General features: G+C 44.4%; 1 protein-coding gene and 1 long non-coding RNA gene across 4 annotated transcripts in view; one reads left to right on the forward strand and one right to left on the reverse strand.

Annotated features, from left to right (window-relative positions):
• DDC (dopa decarboxylase) overlaps positions 1-21,209 on the reverse strand; it is a 516,742-nt gene that overhangs the window by 433,851 nt on the left and 61,682 nt on the right. Inside the window, exon 1 of one of the 3 annotated variants that reach the window (XM_075315040.1) lies at positions 12,987-13,273. The exons of the other annotated variants lie outside the window; for them this stretch is intronic. The gene's annotated coding sequence lies outside the window, so the exon portion shown is untranslated. Of the gene's footprint in view, positions 1-12,986; positions 13,274-21,209 lie in introns of those variants that run through there. 3 annotated transcript variants of the gene reach the window in all.
• LOC142243281 (uncharacterized) overlaps positions 1-21,209 on the forward strand; it is a 91,600-nt gene that overhangs the window by 18,148 nt on the left and 52,243 nt on the right. The window contains exons 3-4 of the long non-coding RNA XR_012724348.1: positions 3,222-3,311; positions 5,383-5,481. This is a non-coding gene — a long non-coding RNA (uncharacterized LOC142243281). The remainder of the gene's footprint in view (positions 1-3,221; positions 3,312-5,382; positions 5,482-21,209) is intronic.

The following is a 21,209-nucleotide window of genomic DNA, read 5'->3' on the forward strand; positions in this document are numbered from 1 at the left end:
CTTTTCAACCATCATAAGACAGGTTTTTGAAGAAGGTCCAATCAGTGACCGAAACGTTGAACTGCTTGAAGTTGCAATAAAATGTATTCTTTTTTCACATTAATTGGAGTGCCTGGTACTTATTTTTCTTCATGAGGCCAGGATCAGAGACCTATATACCAGAAAGGGGGACATACTGTATATACCAGGGTTGGGTCAGGATGGAAGACATATATGCCAGGAAGGGACCAAGATGGGCGACATATATACCAGGAAGAAGCACAGGATGAGGACATATATTCAAGAAAGGAGCCCAAGATGGGGGACATATATACCTGGAAGGGGCCCAGAATGATAGACATATATACCAGGATGGGAGACATATAAAACAGGATGGGGCTAAAATGGGAGACATATAAACCAGGATGGGGGACATGTATACCAGGATGATGCCAGGATCGGAGACCTATATACCAGGATGGGGGACATATATACCAGGATGGGGTCAAGATGGGAGACATATATCAGGAAGGGACCAGGATGGGGGACAAATATACCAGGAAGGAGAACCGGATGGGGACATGTATTCCAGGAAGGAGCCCAGGATGGGGGGCATATATACCTGGAAGGGGCTCAGAATGAGAAACATATATATGTCCCCCATCCTTGGCTCCTTCCTGGTATATCCATCCAGGATGGGAGACATATAAACCAGGATGGGGCCAAGATTGGAGACATATAAACCAGGATGGGGACATATATACCAGGATAAAGCCAGGATTGGAGACCTATATACCAAGATGGCGGACATATATACCAGGATGGGGTCAGGATGGGAGACATATATACCAGGATGGGGGTCACATATACCAGGATGGGGTACATATGTACCATATATACCAAAATGGGGCCCAGATGTGAGGCATATAAACCAGAATGGGGGACATATATACCAGGATGGGAGACATATATACCAGAATGGGGGACATATATACCAGAATGCTGCCAGGATGGAGGACATATATACCAGAACGGGGGACATATATATACCAGGATGGAGAACAGATATACCAGGATGGAAAACATATATTTACTAGGATGGGAACATATATACAAGGATAGGGGACATATATACCAGCATGAAGGCAGATTTACCAGGATGGGAGACATATGTACTAGGATGGGGACAGATATACCAGGATGGGGACAGATATACCAGGATGGGGGACATATATATCAGAAAGGGGCCAAGGATAAGGGACATTACTCCATAATGAAGAGGGTGGGGGGGTCAACTTGCACATTTTTATAGGATTTAGAATGCTACAATGACCCATACATCTGACCAACATGCAGGGTTGATCAGACTCTAGTAATGCCACTGGTGTAAGGGGCCCTTATACAGTGTGGGGGTGAATGCGGGGTCATTATACAGTGTGGGAACTAATGTAGGGGTCATTACATGGCATGGGGACTGTCATAAACTGTGGGGACTACTTTGGAGCTTATTATACAGCTTTGGGGCTACTATCGAGGTCATAATAAAATGAGGGGGTTATTGTGGAGACCATTAAACAGTGTGTTGGCTACTGTGGTGGCTATTATCCAGTGTGTGGACCATTGTTTTAGGGGAGCTGTGGGTCCATCACACTATGTATAGGGGAGGTGTAAGGGCATCATAATGTGTATAGAGAAGCTGTACATGAGGGATTCAGGGGACATTATTTAATTTTAAGTGAACACTTAAGTAGTATTATTGTTAGAGGGGCACTCAGGGTATTGTGGCTGTCAAAGCTGCACAGGGGGTGTGGCGCCCTGGACTAGCCAGGTCGTCACAGGTAACACACACACACACCCCCACCACCCTAGGCAGTTACATTAGCCAAACACAAAATCCTTGTTGCCTCCCTCCAGGGTCTGATGTCCACACCAGGTGGGGCGGAGCCAGGCAGTTGGCCCCACCCACCGAGGAGTTCACAGGCCTGGAGGCGGGAAAAGTGACAGTTTAGTCTTGGAGGTGAAAGTGAAAGGAGTGAACACTTAGTGCCTGGGCCACAAACCCAGACACTCTGACAGCAAGGTTGGCAGACGGTGGTGGCCGTCTGCAGGAGTGGTGGATCAACGCGGAACCGTAGGACTGGGGTCGGGCGGTGGCCCGCCGGTACCGACCGGGGAGCAAAGTGAAGCTAGCACACACAGGCAGGGCCGTCGGACCCCGACTAGGCTTGGAGTCGCCGTCAACAGTCAAATCCGAGTGTGACAGGAATCCCAGGGGTTTCCTAACAACCAAAGACCTGTTAGAAGGCAACCGTCCGCACCGTGAGGGTATACAGCCACCGCCAATGACTAGAGACCCAAGGGCCAGCGCCTGCGGGCAAAACGGGCTCCTCCGGCATCCATACACCGTGGAGTGGACTGCCGTTGGGAACCCATCGTAGTCAAGTCAGTACACAAAGGTGCAGGGAAAGACAGCCGCCATCGTCTGTCCGGGGAGGGACACAGCAGCCGGCTGCGGGACCCGTCCATCCAGCCGTTTGGTTTACCGGAGACTTTGTGCATCTTTTGCTGAGTGAGTACACCCGTGCCATCCGGCACCGCATCGCGCTGTCCGTGCAACCCTGCACCTCACCAGCCCTGCCTTCCCGTCACACCACCGGGCCCCGGGACCACCGACCCCTACCCACGGAGGGGGAAAACAACATCCCAGCTGCTCCCTACCATCGCTCCTCCCGGGATCGCCGTCACCAGCAGCGGTGGTGTCCACCTTCACCACAACCCATGGGTGGCGTCACGGACTAAATCCCCAAACCAACCACCCCCTTTTCACTCACGGGCGAGGAGCGCCGCTCGAGTCCCCGGATCTGAGCCACCGAGCAGCAGCAGCGCCGGACCCGAGCGCAGCGCCCCGCCGCCCGCGACAGGGGCATTAGCACTTTCTAGGAGAAAAGTCCAAGTCCAATGCCCAAGGCATTAATATTTTCTAAGGGGCAATTTTGCCATCTAAAGGGCACAAAGGAGGCATTTTATTATGTAAGGGGCACAGTGGTGGCATTATTATGTGGGGACAGTAAGAGGAGTGCTGTTTTTGTACCACCAGCAGGTGCACTAATAGGGACAGATATGGCAGCAGTGGCTCAGTTTTGGGATATCAGCAGGATGAGGAGTTTGTGCAGGTCGGGAATAGATGGGGACGGTGTTGGAAATGTGAGAAGTCAAATGTGTCTTTGTTGTAATCTCTACAGACGATTCGTGGCTGGAAGAAATGTCATGTCTTTCTTGGCGAGATGGAAAAGAATTGAAAAGCGAGCGAGTTATCAGAAAGAACGTCAACTGTGAGTCACTATTTATAACTGCACTGTAATCTATTATATATTCTGCAGGACTGGTGTCTACCATTATGAGATCAATATATAGCAGTAATATCGGTGTTGGCCTTTGTATAGAGATTGATTTCCAATAACAGCCCAGTCATCTGCTGACTGCTGAGGTTCACCTGTACCCACGATTAGGGTGCACCACCATAGTCATACCTCCAAACTTTTGAAGAACAAACACAGCATTTACGCTACGTGTGAACACGGCCTCAGCGATACACATTTATTACATTTTTTATGGGTTTAATAGAGAGTAGTAATCAATCACGTCATGTTTTTCACCATTTATCGATCCCCATAAAATAATCTGATCGCCGTGTTGTTCAGGTCGTTACATTTACAGAGACACCAAATAGGTCCATGTTATTTGCTGATTTGTGATGTTTATTACTTTATAAAAAAGGACAATAATAATTACATTGTTCTAATTGTTTTTATTAGTTTTAGAAATTTTATTAGAAGAAAAAAGAAATCTCTTTTCTTCTCCTTCTAGAACACTAGACATAGAGATGCTGCTCTGTACAATGGATCTCCATGTCCTGTGTAATCTGCTGTGGAGACACTTTTCTATATAAAATCCTCTCACTGACATCATCATTCCTTGTGGCTTAACAGCTAGGACAGCTAGGGCTACTGGAACATGTTTGAAAGTTGCTGGCTTGAATCCAAAATAAGGAACATTTTTTATATTAATGTTTGTATTTTTTCCTCATTTCTTTATAGTAGTTTTATGGGAACAAAAGAATCTGACTTTTTCCTTCAGCTACACAGAGATACAGCATATTTCACTCTATGAACACAAATTAATGGAGGGCACTATACCCCAAGAGGATTACCCTAGGCACAAATAAACGACAAGTATGCAAACAAAAAAAAAAGAAATGTGGCAGGACAAGGGGATGACCCAAAACAGATAAATTGTATTACAGATACAAAAATTGCAAAAAATACAAAAAATAATGAGCACACTGACAAAGCTATACCATTAAAAACACTTAAAAAGCCAAATTATTAGGCTAGTAAGTAACATGCCTCCCTCAAACTGCACTTATGATATGGTGCAGTTTGAGGGAGGCATATACACAGCAACCCCCCTTGCAGATATAAAAGGTGACAGTGCATATAACCATGTGGATGGAAGCCAAAAGGCTATGAAGATCATTATACAAATCTATGCACTCCATATATTGACCCAGGATGATATCAAGGGGTCAGACATCACTCTTGGCACCACCATGAAACCCACAGATCTGAGAAATGACCTTTAAAATGCCAAAGGGTTCATGTTATAACACATGGAAAAGCAGATAGTATTAGAGACATATTAACCCCTAAAACATAAGAAAAAATACAAAGCAATCATACTGCACCTACAGATATATGCCTAAGTAGTCCACATACAGAAAGTGGGGCACAGGGGGCTTCCATCCACATCATTTTTTGTATTTTTTGCAATTTTTGTATCTGTAATAAAATGTATCTGTTTTGGGTGATCCTCTTGTACTGGTACATTTCTTTTTTTTTTTTTTCTTGTTTTATATATCTCTCTATGAAACGGAATAATCTGCTTCTGGCTTCTCAGCCTGTAATACAGGTCAAGATTACCAAATCCTCCTATGGTATCCTGGTATGGTAGCACTGCTGCTTAAGGACAATGGGTTCATGAGTTTGAGTCCTGGTAGGGCAGAGCAGATAAGAATTTTATTTATGCACTGAACTGAGTTAATGTATTCACTGCACTGAGGGGAGGAGCCGGGACAGAGAGCTGTGAGCAGCGGGACTGTGGGAGAGTGCACTCAAATCGGGACAGTTCCACTGAATCCGAGACGGTTGGTAGGTATGCCCTAGTTGTTACCATGGCTTAGGGGGTCAACTCAGATTTTTTGCCCTCTCCCCCAGCAGAACCCCCAGCTATGCCTCTGGTTACTTCACATATAGATCCACAGTATATCAGCCTAAATGTCTGAGAATCCATCAAGTTAACAATTGTTCCATCTGTAACTATGTATGTATATTATTACTTTTGTAGGTTTGGTATGCATACGATGGGGCCCCCAAGCACATTTACGCACAGGGGCCCTCCAGTGTCAGTGTCCACCCCTGGCTGGTAGATTGGCTTTATTCTCAGGTAACCTTTATAGTTATAGAGCATAAATTGAATCTATTTTAAACTACAGTTTGCAAACATTATAGCCACAGTTTATGTCAGGTTTGTTCCGTGTACAAAGTGTTAAGTAGACTCTTGATGGTAACAATACCAGTTTCATTAAGATGGCTCAAGCTTCATCAAGATGTCGATAATTCTTAGGGTAAAGTTGTGGAGACATATGTAACGACGGAATACTCATATTAAACTGCCTACAACTTAAAGGAGCAGTAGCCCACTTTTCTTCAACTGTCCCCTTTATTAGCAATTAGTAATGTGGTTTTAGTCTGTACATTAAACCCCTTCACAACGATGATGTATTACGTCATCAGCCTTGTTCCTGTCTTTGATGCAAGCTTTTGTGCCACCCCCGTGGAAGCAGCCGAGCTGCTCGGATCCGGGTTCGCTGTGGCTCGAAGGTCTCCAGCCCCTGGGGTCGTGCGGTCACTCAAATGAAAGGGGGGTATTTACAGGCAAGTTGATGTATAGTTCGTGATGCCACCCGTGGTGTATGGTAATTTGGGGAGTACCCCCGCTGCCGTTGGGAGTACCCGGGGTGATGAAGTGGAGCAGCAAGGTGTCGTAGCCCTCCACGGGTAGGGGAATGCCCTGGGACTCAGTGAGAGGTGCCGTGGGGTGCAGGGGTCACTCTCGTATTCACTCAGTTCATAAGCAGATGCTGACAACCGGGTAAACCAAGTCTCTGGGTACCGCTGCCGCTGAGAGGAGCTCGTCCGGGTCCCGTCACCTATAGTGTTGCCTGGTGATCTGTGACCTGCCTCCTGGCACTATGTTTAACTTCAACTTGGTGGCCCAGTAGTATGGAACTGGTCGGGCCTCGCTCCCCACTATGGCTAAGAGTGGGAGCTTGCTCTCAGGGCTCACGCATGGGATTTTCGGGACCGTTTTAGTTTGGATAGTCCTATCCCCCTCGTTGCGCTAATGCACCAATTCTGGAGCGGGTGGGAACAGATCATAAAGGCTCCGTTTTCCTCAGGTGAATTGTCGGGTTGCCCGAAGCTACCCCCCGACCCAGGGTCCGTGTACCCCGTCGTGCCTTTGGTCCCAGACCGGTGACAATGCTAGTCTGCCAGATGTCCTCCTCGACAGGTCCAGGCCCGACCTGGCCACAATCCCCTGCGACCAGGGATCCAACTCCTCTAGGCCCAGACCACCATCTGCAACCTAGACAGTTCCTCCAGGAGCCACCACTCTCGACTTCCTCTGAGCTCATCACAGCTCGAGGGCTACTTCCCAACTCTCCCTCCACTCACAGACAGACTACACTCCTGACCTCCCCTCCCTGACCCCCCAGGTGGGCGACCCTATTCCATTCGAACCGTCCACTGGTGTGCCTGGTGGGTGTGGTGCAAGGTGTATCTAGGATTTGATTTGCTGTTAGATAGAGGCAACACTATTTAGATAGGGACCCAGAACCAAGAGGGAGGCGGAATACTGCACAAAAGGGCAGCTTGTGCAGTACCCTGTGACGACCTGATAGTCCAGGGGTGTCACACTTTCCCTGCACTTGATGGCTTATTTAATCAGCCATCAAGTGCCTCTAAGAACCGGGGGTGGATCTGAGATCCACCTGCAGCTGTTAACCAGTTAAATGCTGCTGTAAATTACTGACACTAGCATTTAACACACATTGACAAGAAAAGCATCACTGATCCCGCCCATCAGTGTTCCCGTCACATGATCACAAGCATGACAGCTGATGACCCCTCTGTCTGTCATCCCGATCCTCCTGTGAACCCTGGCTGCAAGTGGCAAGATAGTGATTCCTGCTATTTACTCTGGAGATTAAAATTAGAGAACAATGTTTGATCACTTGCTTTTTTTTAGAAACAATGTAATGTACATTGATCAACATTTGAAGGGGTTTTTTTTATAGCGGTACATTATGCCACCGGAAGTGTTTTACAAAAGATACAGAGTTTGGTAATGCCTGATCTATCAAAATAAAATCAATTAATCTGATCTGTAAAGGGAGTAACAAGAAAAAAAATCAAAACGACAGAATTACGTTTTATTGGTCGTGCAACATTGTAATAAAGTGAAATAACAGGCAAACAAAACCTCATATGTACTCCAAAATAGTATATTAAAACATCAGCTCAGGGGCCTCAGGGAACAAACAATAAGCCCTAAAAACAGCCCCGGATTCCAAAAAAATAGAAAGTTATGGGTCTGGGAAAATGGTGACAAAAGCACAATTCTTTCTTTTTTTCTTGTTGTTTTTTTTTTTTACAAAGTTCTGATTTTTTTTTACCATATAAAAAAAAACTAGACATGTTTGGTATCTACAGTACATATGTGTACTGACTTGGGCAATCATATTGCCAGGTCAGTCTTACCATATAGTGAACATGGTAAATATAAAAAAAAATATGGAATTGTAATTTGTTTTTCAATTTCAATGCACTTGGAATTTGTTGCCATTTTCCAGTACACTATATGGAAGAATTAATGGTTTTATTCAAAAGCACAACTCATCCGGTTAAAAACAAGCTCTCATATGGCTATTGTGACGTAAAAATAAAAAACTTATGGCTCTTGGAAAAAGGAAAAGCGAAAACGTAAAACAGAAAGGCGCTGGGGTGAAGGAGTTAAAATACTTACCGGTTGCTGCCTTTTGCCATTTTTAGTGCTGTAGAGATCCCTTTCCTGCATTATACGCCTTCATCTCTGACTGTTGGGTTTATACTGCGGACTGTTAGTTCCCTTTTTAATAAACAGCCTATTAGAGCCTTGTTCTGAGTTTTTCTGGACCTATGTTGAGTGACTTCCGGTCCATACAGAAAATACTGTAGCTGGCTTGTCACAATTCTGATCACATATTGCAGGAGAGGACCAGATTAGCTAAATATATTGATGCCACTCACTACAAACGTTACTAACAGAGGGAGCAGTGAAAAAAAACTATACCATGGTGTATAAGGCCTTGTGCGCATGGTAGAGTTTGTGATGCATTTTTTTAGTGCAGTTTTGGTGCAGTTTGTTGCCCAAAACTGCATGTCTATCCTTATGCCAGCAAAGTCAATGAGAATTTGAATTGCTTCTTTTTTTCTTGCAGATTTGGGTGCCGAGAAATGAAGCAGCATGTCAATTGTTGGTGCATTTTTTTTCCTGCCTGTTTTAGTGCTTCCAGCCAATGATTTCACTAACAAAAACATGAGACAAAAACACACCAAAAACGCATGCGTTTTTTGGTGCTTTTTTCTGCCACAAGGTGCAGTTTTAGGCTATGTGCGCACGTTGCGTTCTGCCGTGACAAATATTCTGCTGCTTTTTGTCACTGCATGTGTGTTTCTAAACGCAGCCAAAAAGGTTCGTTTTGGAAGTATTTTGAATGCGGAATGGATGCAGAATTCTTGCCTTCTGGATGCTTGTTCTGCCATAGACAGAGTAGGAAAAGCATCCAAAACGCACAAAAGAAGTGACATGTTGCTTTTTAGAACGCAGCGATTTTGTCAAAAATTCAGCATGCAAAACGCTGCATTTTAAAACGCAACGTGCGCATGGAATTTGCAACATTCTCATTGACTTTGGTGGGGACGAAGAAAGCATGCGTTTACACCGCTGTTAAAAACGCTGGGTAAACTCATGAAAATACGCAACATGCGCACATAGCCTTAGGTGCAGAATATTTCTGCACCTAATCTGCGACATGCACATGTGATGCCCTGGCCTATCAGGTTGCCACAGGGTATTTTGCAATCTGCCCTTCTGTGCAATATCCACCTCCTCCTTGGTTACGGGTCCCTAACCATTGGTGTTGCCAAGAACAGCTAATCAAAATCCTAGGAACACTCTGCACCACACCCACCAGATAAACAAGTGGACGGCCTGAGTGGAATAGGGTCGCCCACTTGGGGGGTTGGTTAAGGGGGGGTCAGGAGTGTCAGGAGCGGTTGAGTGTAGTGTTGGAGGAGAGAGAGAGTGGAGGGCAGGAGCTGGGTTCCTTGGAATTACTAGGTAGCAGACATTGGTCTGGGCCTCGTAGGAGCTGGACCCTGGTCGCAGGGGATCGTGACAAGGGGCACGGACTGTCGAAGAGGACAGCCGGCGACCTTGTGCCATCACCGGGCAAGGGCCAGGGCACGACGGGGTACGTGGACTCTAGGTCAGGGAGTAGCTTCAGGCAACGTGACAATTTACCCGACGAGGACGGAGCCTTCAAGATCCATTCTCCACCCGCTCCAAAATCGGGGTACTAGCGCAACGAGGGGGATAGGACTTTCCACACATACGGTCCAGAAAATCCCAAGCATGAACCCTGAGACCAAGCTCTTCCAGTTAGCCATATTGGGGAGCGGGACCCGATTAGTTTCAGACTAAAGGGACCAACTAGAAGAGAAGTTGCCAAGGGAAAAGGTCACAGACTAACAGGCAACACCAACAGAAACGGGACCCAGGCGTGTTCCCCTCTCAGCGGCAGCGGTGTCCAGAACTTTGGTTTACTACAATTGTCGGTGTCAGCGTTATTGGACTGAGTACGCAAGTGACCCCTTACAGTCCCAACGGCATATCCCCATCACCGAGTCCTGGGGCATTCCCCCTACCCGTGGAGGGGTTAAACACCTAGCTGCCCACACCATCGCCACCAGACACTCCCAGCCACAGAGGTGGTACTCCATCTTACCACGCACCACGGGTGGCGTCACGAACTTTCCACACCATCCCCTGTACATATCCCCCCTTTGTTTGAGGAGCCGCACGACTCCCAGGAGCCCTCTCGAGCCACCACGGATCCGGATCCGAGCAGCCCGGCTGCTGATGCGGGGGCGATAAACACACATACCATAAGATCAAATTGTTAAGAAATAAAGATGTATTTTGCATGAAATCTGCTCATCCTGAACAGATTAACGTACTTGTCACATGGAATGTGTACATGTTAAACTTATTCAGCTTTTTTGTCACATTTTTTCCACCCAGCTGTATCAGAAAAAGTTAAGGATTTTCTAGTCTAAGCAAAGTTAATAAGATTCCTGATGTCTCATGCACACGTGGACTATTTTTTCCTTTCAGATTTGAAACCATTTTCAAACTTCAGAATGTCAAAAAACTTTCAATGTTTTTGGAGCATTATTCACTTAATGAATTTGGGAAAAAATATTAAAAAATTACGCAAAAAATGCACATATTTTACGCTGCTTTTTTCCTGCACACACTTTAGTATTTGCAGCAGAAATGTCTACAACAAATACTAAATGTGTGCACATACCCTTACAAGCATCTCTCTCTGAAAAGAGTGCACGTTTCACCAAGTGTCAGGACAGGATTCACAAATCCAATATATTGTTTTATTTTATGGATAACTAACCATCCAGTGGACGTTACTAAAGGAACCCTTTATGTTTTCACAATTGCAATGTAAAACATGGTGCTCTATACCTGGGTGGGCAACAGATTCTGCAAGAACCATTTTGCCTGATTTTGATGATAAACTGACTATCAGAAAATATATGTTTCAACCAAGTAAGAAAACAAGAACTAGGGGGCAGAAAAAGGCAGCAGGTGCCCTGAACTGATGAGTCAAAATTGTAGTTATTTTGCTGTAACAGAAACTTTAATAATATCCTCCATCCTGGCTCCTGTTTTTAATATTTCACCCATCCTGGCCTTCATCCCTATACTTGCTCTCATCCTGTAATAATGTCTCCCATCCTAGCCACTCTTCTTTAACCCCTTCACAACTGAGGGCGTACCAGTATGTCCTAAATCATGAAGGGGTGATCACCACCGGCAATCCCTGCACATGTCTGCGGATTTGAACAGCAGACATGTGCAGCTATCAGGTGCAGGTAGATCTGCAATCCACCCACACCTGATAACCCCTTAGATCGCGCTGTCAAAATGTGATTTAAATGGCCATGGCAGGGAAATCGCCTTTCCTTGCTTCCATCGGCGGCACCGTGACGCAATCACGGGGAGCCAATAGTTGCCATGGTAGAGACAGGTCATGTGATGACTCCTGTCACTATGATGACATAGTTCCTGTTACAACAAAACAGCGGCTGTAACAGGAGAGCAGCATTTCTGCTGATCAAAGCTGTGCAGTTTTGATTAACAGAAATTAATCAGCGATCAACTGTTCCTTATAGTCCCCTAGGGGGACTAGTAAAATAAAATAAAAAGTAAAAAAAGTTTGAAAAGATTTTAAAAAATAAAAAAACCCCTAAAAGTTCAAATCACTCCCCCATTCAACCCATTGAAAATGAATGGGCTAAAAAAAAATAAAAAAAATATATACCTATTTGGTATCGCCACATTCAGAAATGTAAAAATAAAAATCTAAAATCAATTAATCTGATTGGTAAACAGCGTAGCAGCAAAAAATTCCAAACATCAAAATTAAGTTTTATGGTCATCACAAATTTTGCACAAAATGCAATAACAGGTGATCAAAATGTAGCATTTGTGCAAAGATGGTACCACTAAAAACATCAGCTCGAGACGCAAAAAACAAGCCATCACTGAGACATAAATCCTGAAAAATGAGAACGCTACGGGTCACGGAAAATGGTGCAAAAAGTGCGCCATTTTTTTTGGACAAACTTATGAATTTTTTTTAACCTTTTAGATAAAAGTAAACCTATACGTATGTGGTATCTACAAACTCGTACTGACCTGAGGCATCACAGCGATACATCATAATATCTCCTGACCTGCTCTTCACCCTTTAATAATGTCTCCCATCCTTGCTCCCATCCTGTAGTAATGCCACCCCACCCATTGTGGCACCCATTATTTAATCATGTCTTTCACCTTGGCACCTTTCTAATTTTCCCTCATCCTGGCCCATTTCCTTAGTAATGTTCCTGGCCCTGACTCCTTTCTTTAATAATGTCCCCTACCATGGACCCGATCATGTAGAAATATCTCATCCTCACACACATCTTTTAATAATGTCTCCCACCCTGGCTTCCATCATGTAACAATGTCCCCCTTCATGGCCACTTTCTTTAATGATGTACCTTGTCCTGGCCCTCATACTTTAAGGCTATGTCCACATGCTGCTTTTTTGCTGCCTTTTTGTCTGCAAAGAAAAACCTGATCTTTGGCAGTAAACAAGTTGCAGCCAAAGCGAAGGTTATGCTGCCTTTTTGCTGCTTTTCTTAATGCATTTGTTGCGGGCGGGGGCCACTGCCGCTTCTGGGGCCACTCGGATCCGGGTTTGCTGCTGCGGCTCGGGTGGTGACCGGACCCGGGCTCGCACGGCTGTCCGTCCTCACAACCGTTGGAAGGGGATATTTACAGGGGATTGATGTGTCGGTGACGCCGCCCGTGGGTTGCGGTGAGGGATGGTGGCACCGCCGCTGCCTGGTGATGGGGCGCCCGGGGCTTATGGAGCAGGGCAGCAAGATGGGATCCCCTCCATGGGTAGGGGAGGCGTAGTCCCGGGGCCCTGGTACACGAGAGTAATGGCTGCTGGAAGTGGCGCGCCGGGTTGGACCGGGGGTCAATGATGTACTCACTGTTCAAAGAATCGCACACAAGTCCAGTAGTAAACCAAGTTGCCAGTGACCGGTCGCCTTTGGCGGGTGTATTCGGATCCCACACCCGGGTGTAGGAAACAGGGGTCCCTTCCTCCTGCATTCAGTGTCTGTGTCTTCTGTGGGACAACTCCGCATGGAACAGGGAAGTCCACTCCCAGTACTCTGTATGTTTGGGAGTTGTGGCCCACGAAATCTGACCCTTGGAATTTCTGTGGGTTCTGACAGACACCCTATCCCCCACGTTGGGCTTCCGTTTCGCTCTCTGGGCTTCTGAAGAACAAGAAAAAACAAAAAGCCAGTACCAAATGTGCACTTCAGCACTAAACATTCCAAACTGTACTTATTATAAAAATTTTGAGATTTTTGGCAAAAAATTGCAATTTCTTGAGCTGCCTCGCCACGTCACGGCAAATCTCATTTGAGGCAGTCCTACACTAAAATATTTTTATAAAATGTGCCATACGGCCTCACATATGAATAGTAGAACTGCTCTTAGCAGCACTCACCTGGTCTATTTCAATCCCGTACCCATGACTGAGTCATGGCTGTGGGCGGGACAGATCCAAGCAAATGCTGCATGAAGTAAATAGCCTGTGGACAAGGCCTGATGACTTAATGTGAACAGTCACCAACCGCCAAAATCTAGACAGATGGAATACATCCCAAATTGGGGTGCATAGCAAGGTGGAGGTCAACCACCGACCAATTCAATGAAGAAAAAACAAAAAGCCAGCACTAAATGTGCACTTCAGCACTAAACATTCCAAACTGTACTTATTATAAAAAATTTTGAGATTTTTGTCGGCACCGGTGGGTTACAACCCTGCCCCGGTCCACTCAAGGTCTCCCGCGACTGGATCTCTCTTGTCTGTGGCCCTGTTTGCTGTCTGCCACCTAGTCAGGTAGTCCAGGGGCCCCTACCCCTGACTCCACGCCACTCCACTGTCAGACTTCAACTCTCAACTTCACTTCAACTTCCACTGTTCTGTTGTGTTCCTGCCCCTGACACCTCAGGACCCCTAGGTGGGTGTTCTCATCCGCCTGATCCCACCCACTGGTGTGTCCCCATTGTCATGAGGGGGTGGCTAGGCGTTAATGGCTGTGTGTTGTATCTGGGTGTGGGTTTTTGGTGGGATCAAGGAGGGTGGACTACTTCTGTGACTACCTGGTTTTGCCAGGGCGTCACACATTTTTGCTGTGTTTTTCAGAATGCTAAAGTGCAACTTTTCCCTCTACCTTGCAAGCACGAACAATACAAAGTGTTAGACCATAAATTCAGGACATATGTGAAACCATGATACTTTTTATAGAAAATGGCAATGTAATCAAATTATATAGGAGAAAAATATTTTATGTCTGGAAAAAATTGTGATTTCTGAACAAAAAAAGCTGGATTCATGTATGAAGCTCACCTGTGAACTAAGGTTACATGAGTTCATGAAAAAATACACAATTGCAAAAGTGAAAATAGCCAGGAGGAGTTGAATGGGTAAGGCACTGTTTACTTTATCACCATATATCAAGTTAATTGATATTACTTTACCATATATCAAGTTAATTATCACTAATCTAATTAAACTATACTTGGAGAAACAAACTAACGTCCATGTTCATGTAAGAATACCAAAACATGATGGTTTATACTTGGGACAATCACAAAAATAAATGGGTTTCAGATTCTGCTGTACCTGCGTTTTTTCACCACAAATACTGCAAAAACTGATGAGTTTTTGCTGCATTTTTGCACTTGCTTTATATGGGTGAAAAAAATGCTGCAAAAATGATGAATTGACAAGCTGCAGTTTTCAAAAAAGCAGCAGTTTTCCAATTCTTTCAGGAAAACAAAAACAAGCATATGCATGAGAATTCTGAAATGTTATTACTCTTGATGGTACTTTAAAATGCAGCTTTTAATGTGTAGAAAACAAACATGAAAAACACTGAAAAATAAATGTGTGAACATAGCCTAATAATGTGATGACACCCGTAAAATACCAGGGATTGCCTGTCTGCTGTGTCTAACATCATGTCCTCGCTCTCTGAAATTGAATTTCTCCAAAACTGAATTTATTATGTTTCCTGCCTCTACTAACCTCCCTATAGCCGATATTCTTGGGTGGTTCAACCATATAACTTACCAAGCAGTATGCTCGCTGTTTTGAGGTCGTACTTGACACAGAATTTTCCTCTATTATCTATATCCAATCACACACTTCCTCATGCCACCTGCAACTTAAAAACATCTCTAGAATCCAACCTTTTCTCACCTTTGAAATGGAAAAAACTGTTATTTGTGCTCTTATTCAGCCTCATCTGGACTACTGCAACTCTCTGATTGGTCTCCCTCTTACCAAACCTTCCTTTTCAATCCATCCTGAATGCAGCAGCCAGAGTCATATTTCTGTCCAGCAGCTGCACTGATAACGCCACCCTGTGCCAGTTATTGTACTGGTTACCCATTAACTACAGTGTGCAATATAGACTTAGCACTCTCACTCTCAAACCTCTCCACTGTTCTGTACCGCCATAAATGTCCTCCCTCATCTCTATCTACCACCTAGCTGTTCTTTCTGTTCTGCAATTGATCTAAAGCGGGATTTACAGACAGCGACATCGCTAGCAATGTCGCTGGTGAAAGCACCCGCCCCCGTCAGTTGTGCGTCACAGGCAAATTGCTGCCCGTGGCGCACAACATCGCTAGGACCCATCACACATACTTACCTGCCTAGCAACGTCGCTGTGGCCGGTGATCCGCCTCCTTTCTAAGGGGACGGTTCATTCGGCGTCACAGTGGCATCACTAAGCGGCTGCCCAATAGAAGCGGAGGGGCAGAGATGAGTGGGCTGAACATCCCACCCACCTCCTTCCTTCGTCATGGTGGCCGGCAGCAGGTACGGTGATGTTCCTCGTTCCTGCGGTGTCACACATAGCGATGTGTGCTGCCGCAGGAACGCCGAACAACCTGCGTCCTGCAATAGCAACGATAATTAGATCGACGTGTCAACGATCAACGACTTGTTAGCGATGTCGTTGCGTGTAAAGCACGCTTATGACTAACATCCTCCATAATCCAAACTTCTGTCTCCAAGACTGAATGCACCCCAGACAAAGTGACTAGTAGCCAGTTGTCATATTTTTAAACATGCTCTAAAAACACATCTATTTAGAACAGGCAATCAACTCACTAACTCTTCTCTGATATCCCTTTCTAAATTTTTCTCAGAAGCTGATCGCATTAATTCATGTTTCTTCACACCCTCCATGCACCCAATAGCACTTTGTAACTCTACTTAGAAGCATACTGGTGATGAACTGCTCATGCAGCTATATTTGAAAACCCCTATTGATTACAATCACTATTTACGTCCTGTGTTCCCCCATTCTTTTATAGATTGTAAGCTTGCAAGCAGGACCTGCCCTTCTCCTGTAATTGTTGAATTATGTGGGGTTTTTTTCTTGTAATGTCTTACATGAGGTCCTCTATGCTTGCTGCCATCCCTTAATAATATTCCCATCCAAGCCCCCATCCTGTAACAATGTATCCCATCTTGACCCCTTTCTTTAATAATGCTCCCGTCCTGTTGCCCACATCCTTTAATGATGTCTCTATCCTGGTGCTTTTGAACACAATTAAGGAAAAAACTAAAATTAATTGATTCTTCTCACCTGCTCACCTGCTCCTTTATCAAGCAGTGTTCATTTACTTCTCCATAGCAGGTGCAGGGGGTGGGACAGCGCATAGCAATGATGTCATATTCCTCCCAAGACAGGGATGTTGACTCCAGCTGCTGACCTGTGATAGGCCAGAGGGCGTGTATAACTATTGCGCTGTTGGGAGCCAAATATGTACACTCCGCTGAAAAAGGTGTCAGAAGGTCCCCCCTCCTTCACTTGCCCAGTCACAGTTACAAAATCTACAACTGCAATTATTATCCCCTGCCCTGGGGGTGTCACACTTTAAAGTTACACTCGCCTTTCTAGCTTCTACAGTATATACAAACAGTAAAAAATGACTCTGAGAATCCAGGATTTGCTGCTATTGAGATACAAAGGAGGAGATGGGGTGACTTCATATTTACTTATTGATTGATTTTATCATTTTATATATGATTTTTTATTTTGATTTTCTAGTGCCTTGAAAAAGTATTTATACTCCATGAACTTTTCCACAATTTATGATGTACACCCACAATCCCCCACTTTGGGGGATTTTACGGGACCTCCCAACACAAAGTAACAGGTATTTTTGAAGTGTAAAGTAAATGATACTTGGCTTTCTAATTATTGTAAAAAGAGAAATTTGAAATTTATGACATGCACAGCCTCTATTGTCTTATGCCACCTAAGCAAAATCCTGAGTTGCCTCTAGAAGTCACCTGACTACTGTAGTAAATTGAATCCACCAGTGGGCTATTTATTTTCAGTACAGCCACATAGTTCTATGATGCTATGAAGGTCTCAGCATCATAAAAACCAAGGAAAACACCACACAGGTCATGGATAAAGTTGAGGTGAAAAATAAAGCAGTGTTAAATTATAAAAAAGCCTAAGGTCTGAACATCTCATAGAGCACTATTCAATCCATCATCTAAAAATGGAAAGTGTATGGCACAATTGCAAGACATGGCAGTCCACCTAAACTGACATCCAAAGCAATGATTAGCGAAGCAGTCAAGAGGCTCATGGTCACTCTGGAGAAACTGCAGAAATACATAGTTCAGGTGGGAGCATACTTCACAATTCTGGCCTTTATGGAAGAGTAGGAAGAATAAAGCCATTTTTGAAAGAAAAGAAAGACATAAGAAGTCATGTGTGCAGTTTGCAAAAAGCCAAGTAGGGGACACACTGCTAGCATGTGGAAGAAGTTGCTCCTGTCAGATGGGAGCAAAAGTAGAACTTCTTGTGCTAAATGCAAAATGCTATATGTGGCATAAAAAGAACACTGTACATCACACACTGATAACAGCATCTCCACTATCAAATTGTGGTGGCAGCATCATGCCGTGGGAATGCTTTACTTGAGGGAAGCTGGTCAGAGTTGATGGGAAGATGTATGGAGCTAAATAGAGGACAATCCGGGAGGAAAACCTGTTAAAGGCTGCAAAAGACTTAAGACTTTGGAGTAGGTTCACCATAGAGCGGAAAATTATCCTAAATATACTGCCAGAGTTACAATGGATGATTTAGTTCAAAAACATATTCATATACAATGTGCTTGAATGGCCCAGTCACAGTCCAGACTAGAGATGAGCCACCACCCTAGTGTTCGAGTTCAGTTCGTCGAACACTTTCGAATACCTTTGAACACCATTGAAAACAATGGCAGGCAAACACATACCAACATGCACAAACACACACACACATATTATGCTTACCTTACCTTCCGTTCCATCGCTGGCCTCCTGGGACTTGCAGTTCGATGGTACAAGATGTGTATAGGATAACCATTGCGACCGATGCCGGAACTTCCGCTGCCAGAGCGCTGACGTCAAAGGCAGGAGCCACTTGCCTCTGATTGGCCAGCCCGCTGCCTTTGAATAGCGTCTGACAGAGGAAGTTCCTCCCTTGTCGCGGTGGTTACCCGATACACATCCTGTAGCGGCGAACTACGTGTATCGGGTAACCATCGCGACGAGGGAGGAACTTCCTCTGTCAGACGCTACTCAAAGGCAGCGCGCTGGCCAATCAGAGGCAAGCAGCTCCTGCCTTTGATGTCAGCACTCTGGCAGCGGAAGTTCCGGCATCGGTCGCGATGGTTACCCGATACACATCTTGTACCGGCGAACTGCAAGTCCCAGGAGGCCGGCGATGGAACGGAAGGTAAGGTGAGCATAATATGTGTGTGCATGTATGTTTGTGTGTGTTTGTGTGTATTTGTACGTGTTTGTGTGTGTTTGTGCATGTGTGGAATGACACAATAGGGGACCAGGATGGGACATTTAAAAAGTTGTGGAGCGAATTGTCTGCATTGCAATGATGTCCTATGGGAAATCTTGCTTTGCTGAACAAGTAACTTGTTTAACAAGCACACTCCCGGAACGGATTGTTCTCGTTAACCAAGGTTCCACTGTATTAACATTGAATAACAGTATTACTGTGAAAAGCCAGTTACGCTTTTAGTGATCAAACCATTATCGAAAATAATCTCGAACTGTCGAACTTGAAGCTAATTGTACGCGTTCGTCGAACGACTCGAACATCGCCTAAAACAGGTCGAATTTGAGATTGGCGAACAGTTCGATTCGAACATCGCTCTAGTCCATATCTAAACAGTATTGAGAATCTATATCAATAGTTGGAAATTGTTGTTCACAGACACTCTCAATCCAATCTCACTGACCTAGAGGCATTTTGCAAAGAAGAATGGGTAAAATATCAGGCTTTTAATGTGCAGAACTGGTAGAGACATAAATCAAAAAAACTTGCAACGAAAGGTGGTCCTGAAGTCCAAAGTATTGACTCGGGGCTGATATATTAATGCATGTCATAATTTTCAGATTTATACTTTTAAAATATTTAGAAATCATGTATAATTTACTTTCCACTTCACAAATACTTGTTACCTAGTGTTGCTATATCACATAAAATATCAATAATATATATTTAATTTTGAGTGTGTAAATGAAAAATGTGGAAAAGTTCATGAGGTATGAATACTTTTTCAAGGCACGGTTTATAGTACCATCATATTCCACAGCGCTTTACAGATTTTATCACTGTCCCCATCCAGGCTTATATGAGGGGCTGCTGATAAGTCTTTAGCTTTGTGATCTTTTTTTGTTTCTATGGTAATGAATATTACATCACATGAAACCTTATGTGTCTACTATACTGTATGTTTTCAAAATGTTGTGTTTGTTGCTTAAAGCATGCAGGAAAACAAAATGGCGGAGTCTAATGCAGTATTCACAGTAACTAAGAGCAGAGGAGAGATAAAATTCTTGTTTCAGCAAGGAAAGTCCACAAAGGATATTCATGGTGATATATCGCAGACATTGGGTGATCAATGTCCTTCATATGTAACAGTTAAGAACTGAGTTGCCAAATTTAAAACGGGCCACTTCAGCCCCAATGATGAGTAACGTCCTGGACAACAGAGAGTGGTTGCTGTTTCAGAGATCATCGATGCTGTTTACAACCTCATACTGGAGAATCAATGAATTTCAGCTAAAGCAATAGAAGACATCATGGGGGTTTGCCCGTGAACGTGTTTGTGTCATTATCCATGAACATTTAGCCATGAGAAAGCTATCTGCAAAGTGGGTCCCCAAATGTTTGACAACAGATCAGAGAAGCATGCAAGTGAAAACTTCCTAGTCCATTTGTCAGCGTTTCCGGACTAACAAGAACTTCCTGCATCGACTGGTCACCTGGATTTATTTGTATTACCCTGACAAGTAGCAGTCAAAAGAGTGGAGGCACAGTGGTTGTCCTCGTCCAAAGAAGTTCAGGGTGCAAATATCAGCCACTAAGGTGATGGCGTCTCTGTTCTGGGATAAGGAGGATGTGCTGCTAGTGGACTAGCTTCAAAAGGGTTCCATCATCAACGCCAGGTTTTACATTGAACTTTTGGACCAATTGAAGGCAGCTCCGAAGGCCAAAAGACTCCACAAGCTGTCTAAAGGAATCTTGTTTCTGCAAGACCACACCTCCGCTCACACTGCACAAGCGACCAACTGGCAGAGCTGGGCTTCCAGCTGGTTGACAACCCACCTTATTCAAAAGATCTAACTCCCTCCGACTATCATCTGTTTCAAACCTGAGGAAACACCTCAAGGGTACCAAATTTCACACCATTTCTGATTCCATGGCTGCTACAGATGCCTAGTTTGAGGCACAACTGAAATCCTTCTTTTTGCTAGGCTTACAGAACTTGGAATACAAATGTAAGAAGTGTGTTGACATCAGTGGAGAGTATGTGGAATAAATGTAAAGTTTCATCATCCTATCTCGTTTTTTTCTGGGTAAAGCCAATGACTTATCAGCAGCCCCTCGTAATTTAAATTCCCTGTCAGCATTGTCTTGTGAGTGTGGGAAGAAGCTAGAGTACCTGGAGGAAATCCACAATAGAATAAAGGATTATACATATCGTGTTATTTGCATGGGAATTAGAATTTTGGGATAAGGGGCCACATAGCACATTTTTCATATTAGAGTGATAATAAAGAAGTGGGAACCCCCAAATGTAAATTTTAATTGCAG

This window comes from Anomaloglossus baeobatrachus, chromosome 6, assembly GCF_048569485.1.
Source record: "Anomaloglossus baeobatrachus isolate aAnoBae1 chromosome 6, aAnoBae1.hap1, whole genome shotgun sequence".
In the NCBI taxonomy this organism is placed as follows: Eukaryota; Metazoa; Chordata; class Amphibia; order Anura; family Aromobatidae; genus Anomaloglossus; species Anomaloglossus baeobatrachus.